The following is a 17,128-nucleotide window of genomic DNA, read 5'->3' as shown; positions in this document are numbered from 1 at the left end:
AATGATACTTCCGATGCCGTGCCTCGCAACATGGGGAGGCGAGAGGGATATATAAACATCACCAAAAATGACCAATATCAAAGAGCACTTTGTAACTCAGCGAAATCGGGGTGCGTCTTAGATTCGAGGACGTCTTAAATTCGGGTAATTATCGAGAAATTCTTAAAGATATTATTAACGTGTTATTAAAACTACTTTGCTAGCCATAAATATTTTTAATTTTATATCATATTCAATCATTCAGACAACAATAGTGTCCTGTGCTTGCGCAGGACGTGCGGGTTTGCTAGTAGTTAACAAATTAGCTGCGTCTACAATAACACACTTTTCACATCACTTAGTCTACAGTTGGATTAAGTGGCGAAAGAAGCTTTCCCCAACCACACCATATGATCATCAAGGAAGGTCTTCTCTCTGAAGAAATGATCTGATGCCGGAATAGGTGATAAGCAGGAGAAAGAGATATCCGGGGAATATGGTGGGTGAAGAAGAGTTCTACACTGCAACTCATGGAGAGCCTGCACGTTCTTTGCGCGACATGTGGTTGAGCACTGTACTGCAACATGAAGACGCCATGTCTGTTTACCATTGTTGGATGCTTAAGGTGCGGTGCACTTCATGGAGCTCAGCACTATAAAGTTCTAGATTCATGGTTTCACTCACCTGAGAAAGATAGATCATTCCCACTAGCGACGTAAGAGGATGATTCTGGATTTTAACCTCCCTTGAGCAGAATATTATGGGAAAATAAACATTTACTACAGTAAATGAAATGAAATCTTTAACTTTTACGTCCCACGATTATACCGGCTAGGCTAAAGGAGACGGTGATGATAAGAAATGAATGAAATGGTGGAATGATGAAAGTGGGAGGAAACAGAAGAACCCCGAGAAAATCCACACACACGGCGTGTGTCCACCACAAGGATCACTTGGCACGAGCTGGGATCGAACCAAGGACCTCATACACTAGAGGTGAACGCATTACCACTGATCCACCGCGACCCCACTTACTATAGTATATAAATAATTTATATACATTTATGTACAAAAATCGCGCGTGATCTGAAAGGATATGAGGTGCAGTGCTTGAACCACCCTTCCTTGATGAAATTCTGTGTACATTACTGACTTCCACCATACTAACAACATTTTCTGTGGGTGGAAAGGTGGTTTAGAAACCAGTCTAGGATTGATCACGATTCAACCATTGTCCTCACAGTTTACTATTGTCATAGCTTATTTATATTTCATCTGAATGGGCATTCCTATACAGAAAACTTATCCGGATATTACTTACACTCAGAGAACTACACACATCCAGACGGAGATTTTTGTTGGCTGGTGTCAACTCACAAGCAGAGATGGAGTGGGTCGTGGGTCAAATGGGTCGAGATTTGTGAATGAGTCAGTGGGTCGTGGGCCGAACGTGGCCGCAGAACGTGACCGACTGCGACCCACCACCCACCATGATCCACTCTGACCCATTCTGACCCACTCTGCTCAGTGCATTGTAGACAGCCTCTTCTCAACACTGTCTACACTGGTAAATTTATCTACCTTTTACTTTCAAGGCCTACATTTTTCTTCCTTTTACATTAAGTTCTACTTATTATCTGCGATGAGTATATCTAAATGAAAAAGGAACTTCAGACACTTTTGGATATTGATATTTGTAATTGTAATAATAGCAATAGGACTTACTATTTGGTATTCGAGACATAACCTGTCCATTTTTAGAGGAGCTGACTATTGGAAAAAAATTTTTTGAAACACCTGTAATATATGAATTATTATATAAAAAATTAATGTAACCATGTGTGCGTTATCATCACGGCCAAATTGCAAAGTCAAATGAAATGACCTTTGGTATATAGTAGGCCCCAATCTCAATTGGGATGTTATCATATCACTTTCATACTATTACATATCTTAAGAGGGAAGTGGGGGTCCAAATTTTTGCGAAAAAATTAGTATCTCAGGAGCCGTTCAACTTGGGGAGTTGAAATTCAGTATTTAACTCTTTATTAAAAATAAACAGAACGTGTCCTAGCCTTTTTTAAAATTCTCTTTTAATAGAGAGGTTTTTCTATATATGGGAAATGAGAAATTGGTAGTGAGTTGATATTTAAAAATAATCGAAAACGATCGGTATTAGTTGAGAAATAAATTGAGAAACAAAAACTGCAGTGCTTCTCATTTTATATCTATTGCTTTCCATTATGTGCTGAAGCTTGTGCTTATTGTATGGAGCGTTCAGAGCACAAGATAATCAGACCACAAAATTGTGAGAAATATAGACATAAATTTTCTATTGTAAGCTTAATTACATGTGAATTTTAAGTTTGTAGGGTACGCTCAGTTGTATGGAAAATTTTACAGTGTTTTCTTTTTTTCCTTTACGTTGGACTACTTTACCTTGATTTAAGACTCAAATCATCCTATTTTTACTGGAAAGTAGCTGTAATTCAACAAGGAAATAATTATATACTCCTATGATAATTAAATTGAAATTCATCATATACCATTTTATATCGTAAAGGTCAGATCCACTAGTATTGTAACAGAGCAGTGCTTTGACTGATTGACCGTAGAAATTCAAACTCCGATTAGTGATAATTTCACAGTCTTGTTTTATTACAAGCATAAAATTAGTAAAGTCAGTGGAGAAGAGGGCTTGAATCATGGGTCAGAGTTGATGACAATTGGTTTTGAGGATCAGAGTGGGTCATGGTGGGTGGTGGGTCATTGGTTCATAGTGGGTAGTGGTAGGTCGTAGATCAGAATGGGTCACGGTGGATGATGCGTCAGTGTGTCGTGGGTCAACTTTCCACTGACCCACACTATTTCTGCGCCATGAAACACCCATATGTCCAACATTTTTCACCCTACCAATTACACGGAGTCACCGAAAGCCAGTTGTAAGGTGCATGTTTAACTCATCTGCAATGACACGAATACTTTTCCGAGGGTCCGCTTCCACGGTGTTCCTGATGAGCATATCCGAGCATACCCACTGGGCTCATTTTGCAAGCCTGTCACCGGAACAAAGTTTGACAATCTAACAGCGATTGGTATGTTTATTCGATATTCCTGACCCAAATACACTGTTAATATTATTTGCGGCTTGCTGTGAAGAATATCCCTTTTTGAATCCATAAAGAAAGAAAAAAAAATACTACCAATCGTGTGTTCCCCATAATGCACTTTCAGAGACCCTGTTCAAGAACGCACTACATCCTGGTTGTCTGGATACTACAACCTATTTGTTGGACGTGTACAGAGTTTTTGACATTAGACATGTGATCTTATTTCATTCCTATGTTGTGTTGCTGAGATAAGTTTTACAGCAGATGTCAAAGAAGACATTTCATTCGCACCAATCCTAATATTATGTACACTGGTGGAATTTGGGTGGACTAACCGAATCCAAAATAAAGGGAGTATGAGTATCTGTTAACAATGATATTTCTCTGTAATTTACCACGAGTGTTGATCCGTGTGGCCGAAATTCTCGATCCGCCCCCTTCCCCTAAGTTTACTTGAGTCTCCCAAGAATTTGGATATATTTGCTTGAATTTTACACTTCTCCATTGAATTATTACATAAAGTAACCCTTTTACGTAAGTAATGAGTTCCGTAAACCTTGAATAGTACGTAAGACGCATTTGTGAAATGCTTAAGTATAATTTTTGTAAGAAACAGCAATATAAACCATACATCCTATATATTATTTACTCAGTATTACTTTGAAATGTTATAAATTAAACATCATGCAATAGTATTTATAATTAGACTTTAGTGTAATCAGTCCTGGGTTCGATTTCTAGAGAGAATACTCGGCCGAATACAGTGTAACAGCTTCTTCAGTCCAGTTATCCTGAATGAAGTTTTCCTAGGTTTTCCTCATTCACCCCAGGCAAATGCCGGGATGGTACCTAATATAATGGTCCCAGGTCACTTCCTTCCTTCCCCATTCGTTTCCTCCTCCCCAATTCCCCGAACAGTATGAACGTCCAAACACGTCATTTCTCACACGTGACGGAATAAGATGGCTATAGCTGCCGAAAGCCCAGAAATCTAATTACTAATGCTAATCCCATTATTTAGTTATTTTGATATAAATTATAGAAATCGGTGTAATGTGGGTTCCTGTTACCACGGCATGGCGCGTCCTCGGTTTGAAGATCGAGGAGAAGGCTTCTAGATATAGAAGTTAGTTGCAAATATATTGAATAGGCAATCGCGGACAGACGATAAAGGGTGATGCTCCAGCTTGGGGTTTTGGCGTGAAGCTAACAATCTCATCCTAAAAAAAAATTTAAAAAAATAAAAAAATAAAAAATAAATAAATAAATAAAGCACTTGTTCATAAACATTCACAGAAGCCTCGGACCAGCACTGATAACTTAGCACGATATCAGCAAAATAAAATAGAGATGAGCTTTGCAATATGGAATGAAAGAAGTCTTCATAAGGCAGACGCGTTAAAACCCGTAACGAGTGAGTTAGAGAAATATTGGAGGACCTAGAAGAGCTCCGAAAGTTAGATGGGAAGGAAAAGGAGCAATGAAAACCGGAAATTTTATGTTATTTTACGGGGAAGGAAATAAAATTCACCAACTAGGAAGAGGGTTTTTCGTTCACAAACGAATAACATCAGCAATTAAAAGGTTGAATTTGTTAATGATAGACTTTTTATTACTTTTAAGGATCGATGGTATGGTATTAATGCCCCAACAGAAGATAAGGATGACGATATAAAAGACAATTTTTACGAAAAAGTAGAACAAGTATTTGATCAAACTCCCGCGATACCATATGAAAATTCTATTAGGGGATTTCAATGCGAAGGTAGAACGAGAGGATATTTTCAAACCGATTATAAGGAGTAAAATTCTGCGTAAAGAAAGTAATGACAGTGGCTTTAGACTCCTGAACTTTGCAACATCCAAAAATCTTATAGTGAAGAGTGCAAAATTCCCATATCGCTACGTTCATAAATATACTTTGACCTCGTCAGATGAAAAAATACATAATCAAACTAATCACGTTTTAGTAAATAGAAGAAGACAGTCTAGCATAACTGATGTTCGGTCGTTTAGAGTGTCTGATTATAACACTGATCACTACCTGGTAGTAGCGATAATAAAAGAGAGATTATCGCTTAATAAAGAAAATATTCAACATCTGAAAACAGAGAGGTTTAATTCAAAGAAATTAGAGGAGAGCTAGGTGAGATGGGAATACCAGATTCACGTATCGAATAGATTCTTGGTTTCAGGAGGTTTGGATTCAAATTACGGGGATATTTGGGTTCAAGTTACGGGTTAGCATTAACATTTCAGCAAAAGAAAAATTGGGACACGCGGAAATACATAGAAACAAACCATGGTTAGACAAGGAATGCACTAAACTAGCAGAGAAGTAAAAACAGCAAAACTGCATTGGCTACAAAATTCGAATGTATAACTACACAAAATTTCGTTACGTCAGGCGGGAAACTTCCAGAACTTTCAGGAAAAAGAAAAGCAATTTTTTTGAAAGCTAAAATTAATAAACTTAAAGATAGAAGTGAAAACGAAAACATTCTTGACATGTATAAAGGTATCAACGAATTTAAGAAAGGCTATCAACCTCGCACTTATATATTAAAGAAAGACGACGGAACAATTCTCACTACCTACGAGTAATAACATTAAGCTGTTGTCTTAAATTAATTCAACTTTTAGGAATAAGTAAATATAGATCATTCTTTTTAACTTTATGTCAAGTTTAATCATTTTTGTCCAATACGTTCATAAATAAAGTGACTTTAATAGAAATTTAAATTTAAGATCCTAGAACTTTTGGGTTTTCAATAATTTTCATGTATTATATTATAACGAAATTTAAACATTATTTATTTACGTTCAATTTTTGAATAACCAAGTTAAAAATTTTTATGGAATTAAAACCTTTAGAACCTAATTTAAGAAAACTTGATTATTCGATGTTCAGAAACCAGTAATTTTCTATTTTCACGATTTGAAGATTTTTTTTTAAATTTCAGCCCTCCCAGTGAGCAAAAATGTTAAATGTTTGCACAATTTACGCAGCTAAATTGCATAAATTTAGATAGATTATATCTATTCTTGTGCTCACCAACGATTTATTTTTAGGTAATCCGTGTATGTTCTTCCTAGTTGAAAGCAATTTCAAATGGAAAGCAAAGGAAATTATTTTAAGAAGATATACTTTCATATTTCTTCCACATGATTTCAATCTTAAATATATTACCATACAGAATATTTTAGGAAACGAACTAGTTAATTTATATACGTTAATACTTTATAACATTTTAGTGCATTTTAGTGCATCATGTATTAACATTATTTGTAATTGTTACAGATTTTTGCCAGAAATTAAAAATATTTACATCTCCTGTGTATGTTATGAAGTTTCAAGGATTTTATCTCCAGGATTTAAGAAGAATATTTTTGTAATCTACATGTAGCTTCAAGGATTTTTTACTCACAGTAAGCTGAAATATATCCCAATAGCAAATTTGTTTAGTTTCAAGTCAATTATCCGCACCCTCTCGTAATAATTTATATTATGTTAATGATAATTTTGAATTTTCAAAGATTTTTTTGTGATTTTTAAAGTATTTGAAATTTACACTAATTCAATCATATGGATCTTATATGCATTTTGATATGTTTCTTTAATAAGAAATGTTTATCAATTATTTACCCAAGGTCAGAAATATTCACATGTAACAAGCTAATCTTTTCTTTTAATATGTTGCTTTATTTTTGATACTGTATTTTATTAATTGTATATACGGGAAATATTTTGTAAAACAAGATTAAAACCATAATAGCGTTTTGTTTTAGCATTTGAAGAGTTAAATATTACGTTTATGTTCGAATTAGAAATATGATAGAATTGTGAATCTGTTTAGTGTATTTAAAATTTATTTCACAAATTGATAGCAGAACTACCGGTATGTAAGTCTTTATTAACCATTATATCTAAGCTAGATCAGAAGCAATGTTAAACCATCCTGAAAAAAAAAAAATAAATAAATAAAAAGGTAGAACAATTGCAAACTTACCTTTTACGACCTAATGTTGCATTCAAAAGAAAATTAAAAGACTACCTATTATCATATTGCTTCTATACAATAGCTGAATTTAATGAATTAGATAGTTATAATGTAAACAGTGATAATAAATTAATAAAGTAAGTCCATTCATATATAAGGCATATTACAATGTTGGTATAATGATATTTCAAATTACTATAATGTATAAATGTGTGAATTATGTTTAACAAATGTGTTTAATATATGTACTGCTTCAATTAAGCATGACGAATCCCATGTACTATTGGAAAATTATTTCCAAGTTTGTACAGAATGGAAGATAAATAAATGAAATGAAATCTTAATTTGAAATTTATCAACTAATATCAACATTATTATATTTTCAGACACACAGAGGAATCATAAGGCTCTACAAAATACTGTATTTACCAGCATTTGTAGTTTTGATTTTACTTCAGCTATGATGTCATATTTACGAATACATAAATGCACTTAATACAACGAACGATATTCCTTCTGTGTACTTTTGTCATGTTCTTTCAGGAACTTTGAAGTAATTACTATATTGTGCTATATGAAGAAATATGAGACGCATTCTTAGTACATTTTCTTATAGGCATATGTCGGACTTTATATATATATATATATATATATATATATATATAGACTCCAAGGAGATTATGAATATTTGAAAATATATTTTGTGTAATAAATATTTTTTTGCTGCTAGGTAGCACGGTAAGAAGGCATGCATATCAAATACTATGTGAATAGTTCTGTTACGACAAGAAGACATAAATTTTGCAAAGTAATGCATATTTTGTCACTTATTACCATGTTACAGTTATAAAAGTTACTAATGGAAGTTTGAATTTTAGGACAACGTCTACGTAGGTATATGAAACTTCAGTTATTAAGCAATTATCGAAATATTTATGACGACAGAGTTTATCCATAATGTTCCTATAAACTAATTGATCTTTTTTCAGACGTCCATACTATGTATTGATCTTCAAGACTACCACTATTGTAAACGAAAAAGCAATATATGCCAACGACAAATATGTTTTGATAACTTTACATATGTTTAATATTGATTTACATCATTTTCGGAATAATAGTATGGCTGATGATTACTATTAAAATAATTTTTAATATCAACAGGTAGAAATATACTTTAGCGATATGTTCAGTAACAACTAATTCATATTTTCTCTTGGTAAATTTTACAGTAACCTATATATATTGGACATTTGAAAAGTATGGGAAGTAATAAATATAGTTTACAACTAACACAAACTATATACATGCAATGATTGGAAGTTTGAAGTGTTTTGAACTCATGTATTGGAAAAACAGAATTATATAAATACTTAACAAAAAATTGGCTACTTACCAATGACTCCTCCCTTGGAAAGCCTAAATATTTTAACGTTTCGGAACTCAAAGCTGGTTCCGTCTTCAGTGGCAAGGTGAAAAGGATTAAAACGGGTAAAACAAGGAATACATACCACTAAATAAATAAATGTAACGTAAAGAATGGGTCCTGAAATGTCACAGGCAGAGTGAAGTGCAAAAAGAGTGAACTGAATCTAAGAAAGCGCGGTGTCTATGTTACGTCACTATTGCCAGATTCAAAATATGTATCAAACGTAGATAAGCAAGTTCTATCAATGTTGCCAGTATCCAGATTCAAAGCAGGTTTGTATTTATGAATAAAGAATGATTTTTTACTTTCCCGTTGTTTCTTTGTTTTTGCTGAACCTATTACATTAACCTGTTTTATATTATATGTATGTTGTTTTAAATGAAGCACCAATCCCGATATGATCTCTTCTTGTGACTTTTTTGGATTGTCTAATACGTTCCTTAATTCGAGTGTTAATATTGAGTTTCGTTTGGTCAATACATAAGAAGTCACATTCGCATTGAACGCGATAAATGCCTGACTTATTTAGTGGATCAATAAAGTAATTTTTAAATCCGATGAGATGCTTTTGTAGACGTTTTTGGGGATACTTGAGGTAGATATGTTATGCTTTGCAAGAATACGTTAAATTTTTGTCGATAATTGTTAAGAATAAGGAATTCTTATTCCATCCAATCTTTTGTATATATATATATATATATATATATATATATATATATATATATATGTGTGTGTGTGTGTGTGTGTGTATGTGTGTGTTAATTTGAATCATCCTTTCATGCGCCCATATAATTGTAATTGTTTATATAAATACTTGCCAGATGAATATTTATTTTTAAAATTTTCCAGTTATCCATTTTTTAATTTTTTTTAAGAGAACATTGTTTTTTACTTTTACTAGGCAGATTAGCCATTCCTACTTACACATAAGAGTTGCATGTTATTCTCTCACATATTCATCTATGAAATTATTTTACGCATTCAACACGCATTAATATGTCGAAGGTGTCAATATTTTAAACTTTGTATTTTCTTAAGTAAATTTCATTAGATGTTTAATTATAATTTTTAGTATTTTATGTCTGCTTTCTAATATTCATGTATACAAAGTGTAACAAAAAGGTACAGCAAAATTTCAAGGGTAGATTTCTTATGGGTAGACAAGCAAAAAAGTTCATATGACCTTATATAGGGAAATGCATTGTTACAGAATTACGGCCATTGAGCCGCCTGACAGTGTGAAACAGTCACATTTTGGTCGTCCATCAATGTGATTCAATTTAGACCTCAATAACTTAGCCCCTAATTGAGCTAGGGAGATAATTTTGATATCAATGTGTTCCTGAACAATGAAGCTTTCCGCCGATATGCATTTTATGTATGTGAGGGATACCATGGCGGACGGGGGAGGATAAAACACGTGCTTTTTTTTGTTTTATGCATCAGGATTTTGATAATGGCATTCCTTTCCCCTCGGAGGTACATTCATAAAAATTGGTATATGAATCAATGAGATAGTCTACTGTATGGTAATACCCTGTATGTGCACTTATTTATAAATAAGATGGATACCATACTAAATTATTTTATAAGAATCAAGAAGACTGTCGTAATTGTTGGGGATATCAACATAGATTCTTTACAGCCGATAAAACTTTTTCTAGATTCATTTAATATAGACGTAATTGTTAAAGTTTCCACACGAATCACAAAATGCTCCAAAAGTGCAATTGATCAGTTCATAGTAAGCAAACATCTTAACACAGCACAGTAGACGTCTTCAACAGTGGTTTTTCAGACCAGTTTGCCTAAGTACTCGATATACATGTAACTGCTAATAAAAGTTTTTTGTAATACAAGAGCGAGTAATGTAGCGTACAAAAGAAAATGTAATGATGAAAATATACAATATTTTAATCACCTTCGCAGGGAAGAAAATTGGAACGAGCTTTAAGTGTATAATCAGGTTAATGAAGCTTTCAGTTATTTCATTGACACCATAACATTCTATTTCAATCTAGCATTCCCTGTTGTAAAATATGTAAGTTCAAGAAAACAGTCAAATCCCTGGGTAACACAAAAAATCAGAATAGCAAGTGAAAAAAGTTACACTTCTTAACAAGGCTAAAACACAAGGGAATCTATCACCATGTACAGAGGCATATTACAAAAGATACAAGAACATATATAAAGGAGTTATGAAAGCAGCAAAACAGTTACACAATGACACAATCGTTAAAAAATCAGATAAAAAGTCGAAGGCGTTGTGGAAACTAGTGCAAAGCGAGTTAAGTGTAAACACTCGTAATGATGACGGTAATTTAGAGGTAATTAAAAATGGCAACATAATTAAAGATCCTCGTATAATAGCTGACCTATTTAATAATTATTACAGCAACTTATCAAAAATGTACAATAATGAGCCAGCATTGCCAACTTTGAAAATATTCTCAAAAATTTGCAACAATACAATGTATCTGCATCCAGTTACAAATGCAGAAATAATAAAAGTGGTGAATAAAATGAAAAGTATATGGTCAGCTGACGTAGACGGTATATCGCCAAGTATTGTAAAGAAAAACATTAAATATATTGCTGACCTCCTGTGTTTCCTCATAAATATGTCGTTCTTAAGTGGAGAATTTCCTAATATATTAAAAATTGCAAAAATAAAACCAATATATAAATAAAGGCGACAAATCAACGCTTGAATATTATAGGCCTATTTCACTTCTCTCAACTTTCTCAAAAATTTTAGAAACCACAATGAGTTTCCGGCTAGCATCCTTTTTACTTAAACATGATCTAATAACACACGAGCAACATGGCTTCCTAAAAGGGAAATCAACGGAAACAGCAATATATAATTTCGTAGAAGTAGAACATAAAAGTTTAGATAGTAAGGAGAAATGTATAGGTGTTTTCCTTGATCTTTCCAAAGCATTTGACATAATGTCACATAGAAATCATCTTTCAAAGCTCCAAGATTATGGAATAAGAGGCATTGCGTCCAAATGGTTTAAATCGTATCTGGAAAATCGGCATCAAGTAGTAGAAATTACATACAGCAACAGAGATACAAACCAAACTACATACTACACATCGGGGAAACAAGAAATATCATGTGGAGTGCCACAAGGATCCGTATTAGGGCCGTTATTATTTTTGATATACATTAACGATCTACCATGTAATATTGCTCCAGCAGAACTAACCCTTTATGCGGATGATGCTAAAATTACAGTAACAGGGAACACAAATGAGGATGTTGAAGGTTATGCAAATGAAATCCTTTATAAACTATCTGAGTGGATTATAGAAAATAAGCTTAAATTAAACATTGAAAAGATACAAGCAATCAATTTTCATTATATGCGCAACAAACATACGCAGCCTGTGAATATTTTAATTGAAAATAACAAAATAGACTATGTGAACTCAAATAAGTTCTTAGGAAGTTGGATAGATAAAAATCTCTCCTGAGATATACAAATAAGTAAGCTTAGTAAAAAATTAAATCAAATTTATTTCACAATTAAAGAACTTAAAAATGTTTTAAAAGAGTATACTTTAAAAACAATTTACTTTGGATTATTCCAGTCAAATTTAACATATGGCATTATATTTTGGAGAAATACACACAGAGCCAAGGCAATTTTTACAATACAGAAACGAATAATAAGAATAATGGCGACCGCCAAACCAAAAGATCACTGCAAACCAATATTTAAAAATTTTTGTATACTCCCAGTACCCTGTTTGTACATTTTAAATCTACTGATATTTGTAAAGAGACACCTAGAGAGTGTCCTTACGTAGGTAGGAGAAAAACATGATCATGATACAAGAAACAAACAAAACTTTTCTATTGTAGAACACAGAACCGTATTATATGAAAAAGGGTGTAAATATGCGGGTATCATGCTTTATAATAAACTTCCCAAAGATATAAAGACTCAGGACTCTGTTGCTAAATTTAAAAAAAGAACTACAGAAATATTTATTACAACACTGCTTTTACTCGGTAGAGGAATACATGAATTGCTAACAGAGAGAGAAGGAAACTACATGATCTATAGTAACCAGTGTCATTGCTTGTTTTTAGCATTTGATATATGTTCAAGGATTTCTACATACACTGCAAGTAATAATTACTTACTCTAACTTTATTTTTAATATCATGCAAAATATAATGTATAATGAGATGTAAGATATAAGGCTTAATTATTAACCTAGTGTGTGTAATTTTCATTATTATTGTTCTTTTTTCTTTTGTGTTTATATATAAATGACGTGTCCAATTAGTGCAATACAGTGCTAAATGTACAAAAAAAGGACGAAATAAATACAATACAATACAATTGCTTATGGAGGAATGGCAAATTTTGCCAAATTTTTAGTTTCAGTTTGAAAGTTACGTTTATCTTCAGGGCGGCTCCATATAAGACTTCTACGCAACAAATACACATACAGGTTATTATCATATAGTGGACTATTTCATTGCTTCAAATACCAAATTTTATGAGTGTGCCCCCAAGGAAGGAGGAAGTCCATCCCCAAAATTCTGATGCAAAAAATGAAAAAGTACGTACTTTACCTCCCCCGTCCGCCATGGCACCTCTTACATATATAAAATGCATATCGGCGAAAAGCTCCGTTCTTCAGAAACACATTGATACCAAAATTATCTCCCTAGCTTAATTAGAGGCTGAATTATTGAGGTTTAAATTGAATCATATTGAGGGGTCACCAGAATGTGACTATTTCACACCGTTAAGTGGTTCAATGGCCGTAACTCTCTAACGATGCATTTCCCGATATAAGGTCATATGAACTTTGTTGCTTGACTATCTATAAGGAATCCACTCTTGAAATTTTGTCGTACCTTTTTATTAAACCCTTATGTTTTGACTATCACAAAAATGTGATAGAAATTGAATAAACAAATAAAAAGTGACCGAATTGTGGACACATAAACTTTTATAATCATATATAAAGTCGTATGTGTATTATCATTTATTCAAGGTATATTATTTCAAAATAAATTTCAAGTAAATAATGAGTGATTGAACGAAAGACACTCTACATATTTGAAAATAATAAGCAATATGCCCTCTAATAAACATTTTAGTGAATAAAATTCTCACTCAATGTTTAATGAGAATCAAATTTTGAAAGTGAATCGAGAATGAAATTCTCGCAATGTAAAAAAAAAAAAAAAAAAAAAAAAAAAAAACGATAAATTTTCATATAATACATATATTTCCCTTATCTCCACTTCACGAGGATGTTGCAATCATTTTACCGTCGTAGAATTTCCGTCGAGAGAACAGAATTTCTGAAGAAAGGATACTTTTCAATGGAATCCTCCATGGAAAATGAGAACTAAGAATCTCTAAAAAAGACAAGTGAACTCTCAAATGAAAAACGTTATACTCTAAATTCGTACTAATTGATGAGAAACACACACTTCGTTCATATATTTCTTTAATAATGGAATAATCCCCAATGATATAAGTTACTTCACTAAGATTTACGCCGACTTTCATCTGATGAAGTATAATGCGAAAGGATTTACAATTTTTATTTTTCTCCGATCTTTACGTTATTTCACATTGCAATTCAAGTTAATCATATCATTGAAACGGTGTTGCCAGTGATAATATAGAATTTGTCATTGAACAACGTTGCCAAATATAATTTTTTGGTAAAACTGAAACTTTTCCAAATTTAATTTAGTGAACTTGGAAATAATTTACTACTAGAGATCTTAATTTACTTTAATATGCTACTAGCAAATTATTCCATGCCAAGTGCCAGTTATAACCGACCCACGGTTACATGATTTTTTTTACCAGAACGTACAATGCATTTTTAAATAGTATTTATTTCTTTGTTACGTTTCTCATTTTGGGTGAAAAAATGCAGAAGCTAATATATTCTGAAATCATTATTTTTCTTTTTTTTCTTTTTCGCACGACCAATGTACTTTTTATTCAAGAGACCAGCCACATGCTTTCCCAGACGTTTGTCGCCAGCGAACTGTTGTTAGAACATAAAAGGTGCATGGGAACAATAACATTTTGTGAATCTCAGAGCGTAACTGGGCAGAAAGAGAAACGAACAATATCACATTCTGAATTTGCAATTTATTGTTATTTTTTCAACTGTTTTCTGTGTATCGTTAATCTGAAACCTTTATTAACTCCTTACATTTTTCATTGTAGTTAGTTGAAATAGTTATAGGAGACTATGAATCGTGAGAAAGTTTGTTAGAATTTTTCACAAGGAAGTGAAAGTGCGGAGTGATTTTCAATGTTACTCGAATGAAGCCTAAGGGAGATTACAATACATTCATATATGGATTTCCATACGTCAAATAGTAACATCTTAAGGAGGCTGCTACCAACACCAGGATTTTCTAGTTTTACCGATAACGCCCAAATCCAATGTTGAGAAACATTATATTTCTCACAAACAGTGTATCCGCGTATTTCATTCATACAGGAATCTCGTTAGGTCATTCTTCATGTTGGCCTATTGAATACAGTGCAGTAGTGTTCAACGTTTATATTTTATACACTTAATACTATAGTGAAAACGCGCTAAAACGGGAGTTAGTGATTTTCCATTGCAGATAGATGTTGAATCGTTTCCTACGTTGTTCCCCGGCTGTTAGATTGCTGTCGAGCTTTTAAGACAATTGTGATAGTCCAGCCACTTATCTTCAAGCCACTTGAAGGGCTGGTAAAATCATCATGCAAGGAATAGAATTCATCGCAGTCTTGGGTAATTGCCAATCCCTCTATTGCAATGACCCCTAAGTTAGACTCTCGTCCCACTCGTGAAGTAAATATCAGTCTATTTAAGTGATTTGAAGTGTGAGAATACCAACTAAAGGGCATAATAATAGTGATAAAATTCTAAGTGTTTTAATCACCATAATCTCAAATCGCGCTTAATTTGTACAACTGAATACCTTTTATAGGATTATGGACATTTCATGCACCTTCTATATCGTTGCATGTACGACTTTTACCAGTTTCAAGAGAAGAGAATCCTAGTCTCTCCGTATTTAAGATTTAAGTCTACTGTCTTTTCTTACGATTACAATTATTAAAAATATCCAATTCTCCGGCCAGTCAGGATATTCTGACTTTTTTCTTTCCTTTTAATGTACTAGGTTCCCAAAATGTTAAGGTTACCAGGAATAACTAAATTCGACGCTTATCCACCATTCTTTCTCCAAGGACTGGGAAACAGTAAATGATTAAGAGCTAGTTAGTGATTATAGAAAGTCTAGAAATACCCTTCTTCGCACGATTAGAATAAGGTTTAACGAATATAAAACCAGAAGGTGATATTGTACGTTTTCGTTTAATATGGACGAGTAGATTTGAAGTATGTAATATCTGACGTAGTACCATTTGAAGAAATACAATTTTGTTGATATACATCATCAGTGTTTTAGATTTGTCTTTTTACGTATTAAAATGATATGCAAATTCAATTTATTACTTTGCATCTAGTATATGATTCACATGGTTCTGTGTAGTATTACGTGTTAAAACCCACCAACTTGGATGGATGTATTTCTGTTGAAACACATAAACAATATGTCAGTGGTATAAAAAAATGTGTTAGAAAATTTGCTTCTTTTCCTTCTTAGGACTAGACTTTTCAAAAACGCTTACACTTTTTTTTTTTTTTTTTTTTTTTTTTAAGTAAGAGTTTAAATACTGAATTTCACGCTTCCAAGTTAAGCAAATCCTTACGTTGGGTATTTTCTAAATAAATAGTGGGAAATTTTAGTATTGTAGAAATTGTCCCTCTTACGATTGGAATTTTTAAAAACTCAGAAACACATATATTATTATTAAAAGTTAAAAATTTAGATACCGAATCTCACACATCCAACTTAAGTAAACCCTTACATTGAGCGTTTTCTGTCTAAGAAGCGAAAATTTTAATAGAAATTGACATCCTCTCTCCCCCTTAGTAGTGGAATTTTTTAAAACGTCGAAACACTTTCCGCCTTATGCAGAGTCGTTTTGACGAGTGATCAGCGTCATACTAAAGGTCTGACTACTACAGGAAACATATGTTAGTTGAACTCTTTAGTATGACACTAATCACGCGTCAGAACGACTCTGCATAAGGGCCATTATCTCTTATTTTGAGCTAAGAGTTCGTGTACAGAATTTCGTGTATAAGAATGGACGTGTTAATAGGAAATATCCCCTTTCCCTCTTTAGAAGGAGAATTTTCGAAAATGTCGAAACATGTATTCTCTCATGTTCAAATAAGAGTTTCAATTACCGAATTTTATATCTCCAACGTAAACTGGCCCTTTCATTGGGCATTTTCTGAATAAAGGGTGGGAAATTTGAATATCAAAAATTGCCCCTGTTTTTCCCTTTCAACAGGTAAATTTTCGAGAACGCTTAGTCGTGGCTACACAAAATATGTGTATCATTGTTCAATACCTGTTTATAAGGCAGGAACACGCGGAAAAGGAGGAGCATATTGTAATTGGAAATTAAAAAAAAAAAAAAAAAAACTGGAAATTTCCAATCCAGTAAATTCCGTTATTCCGTAATAATGAAGAA

The sequence above is a fragment of the Thermobia domestica genome, chromosome 5, assembly GCF_964235325.1.
Source record: "Thermobia domestica chromosome 5, izTheDome1.hap1.1, whole genome shotgun sequence".
NCBI lineage: Eukaryota > Metazoa > Arthropoda > Insecta > Zygentoma > Lepismatidae > Thermobia > Thermobia domestica.
This window is presented reverse-complemented; position numbering follows the sequence as displayed.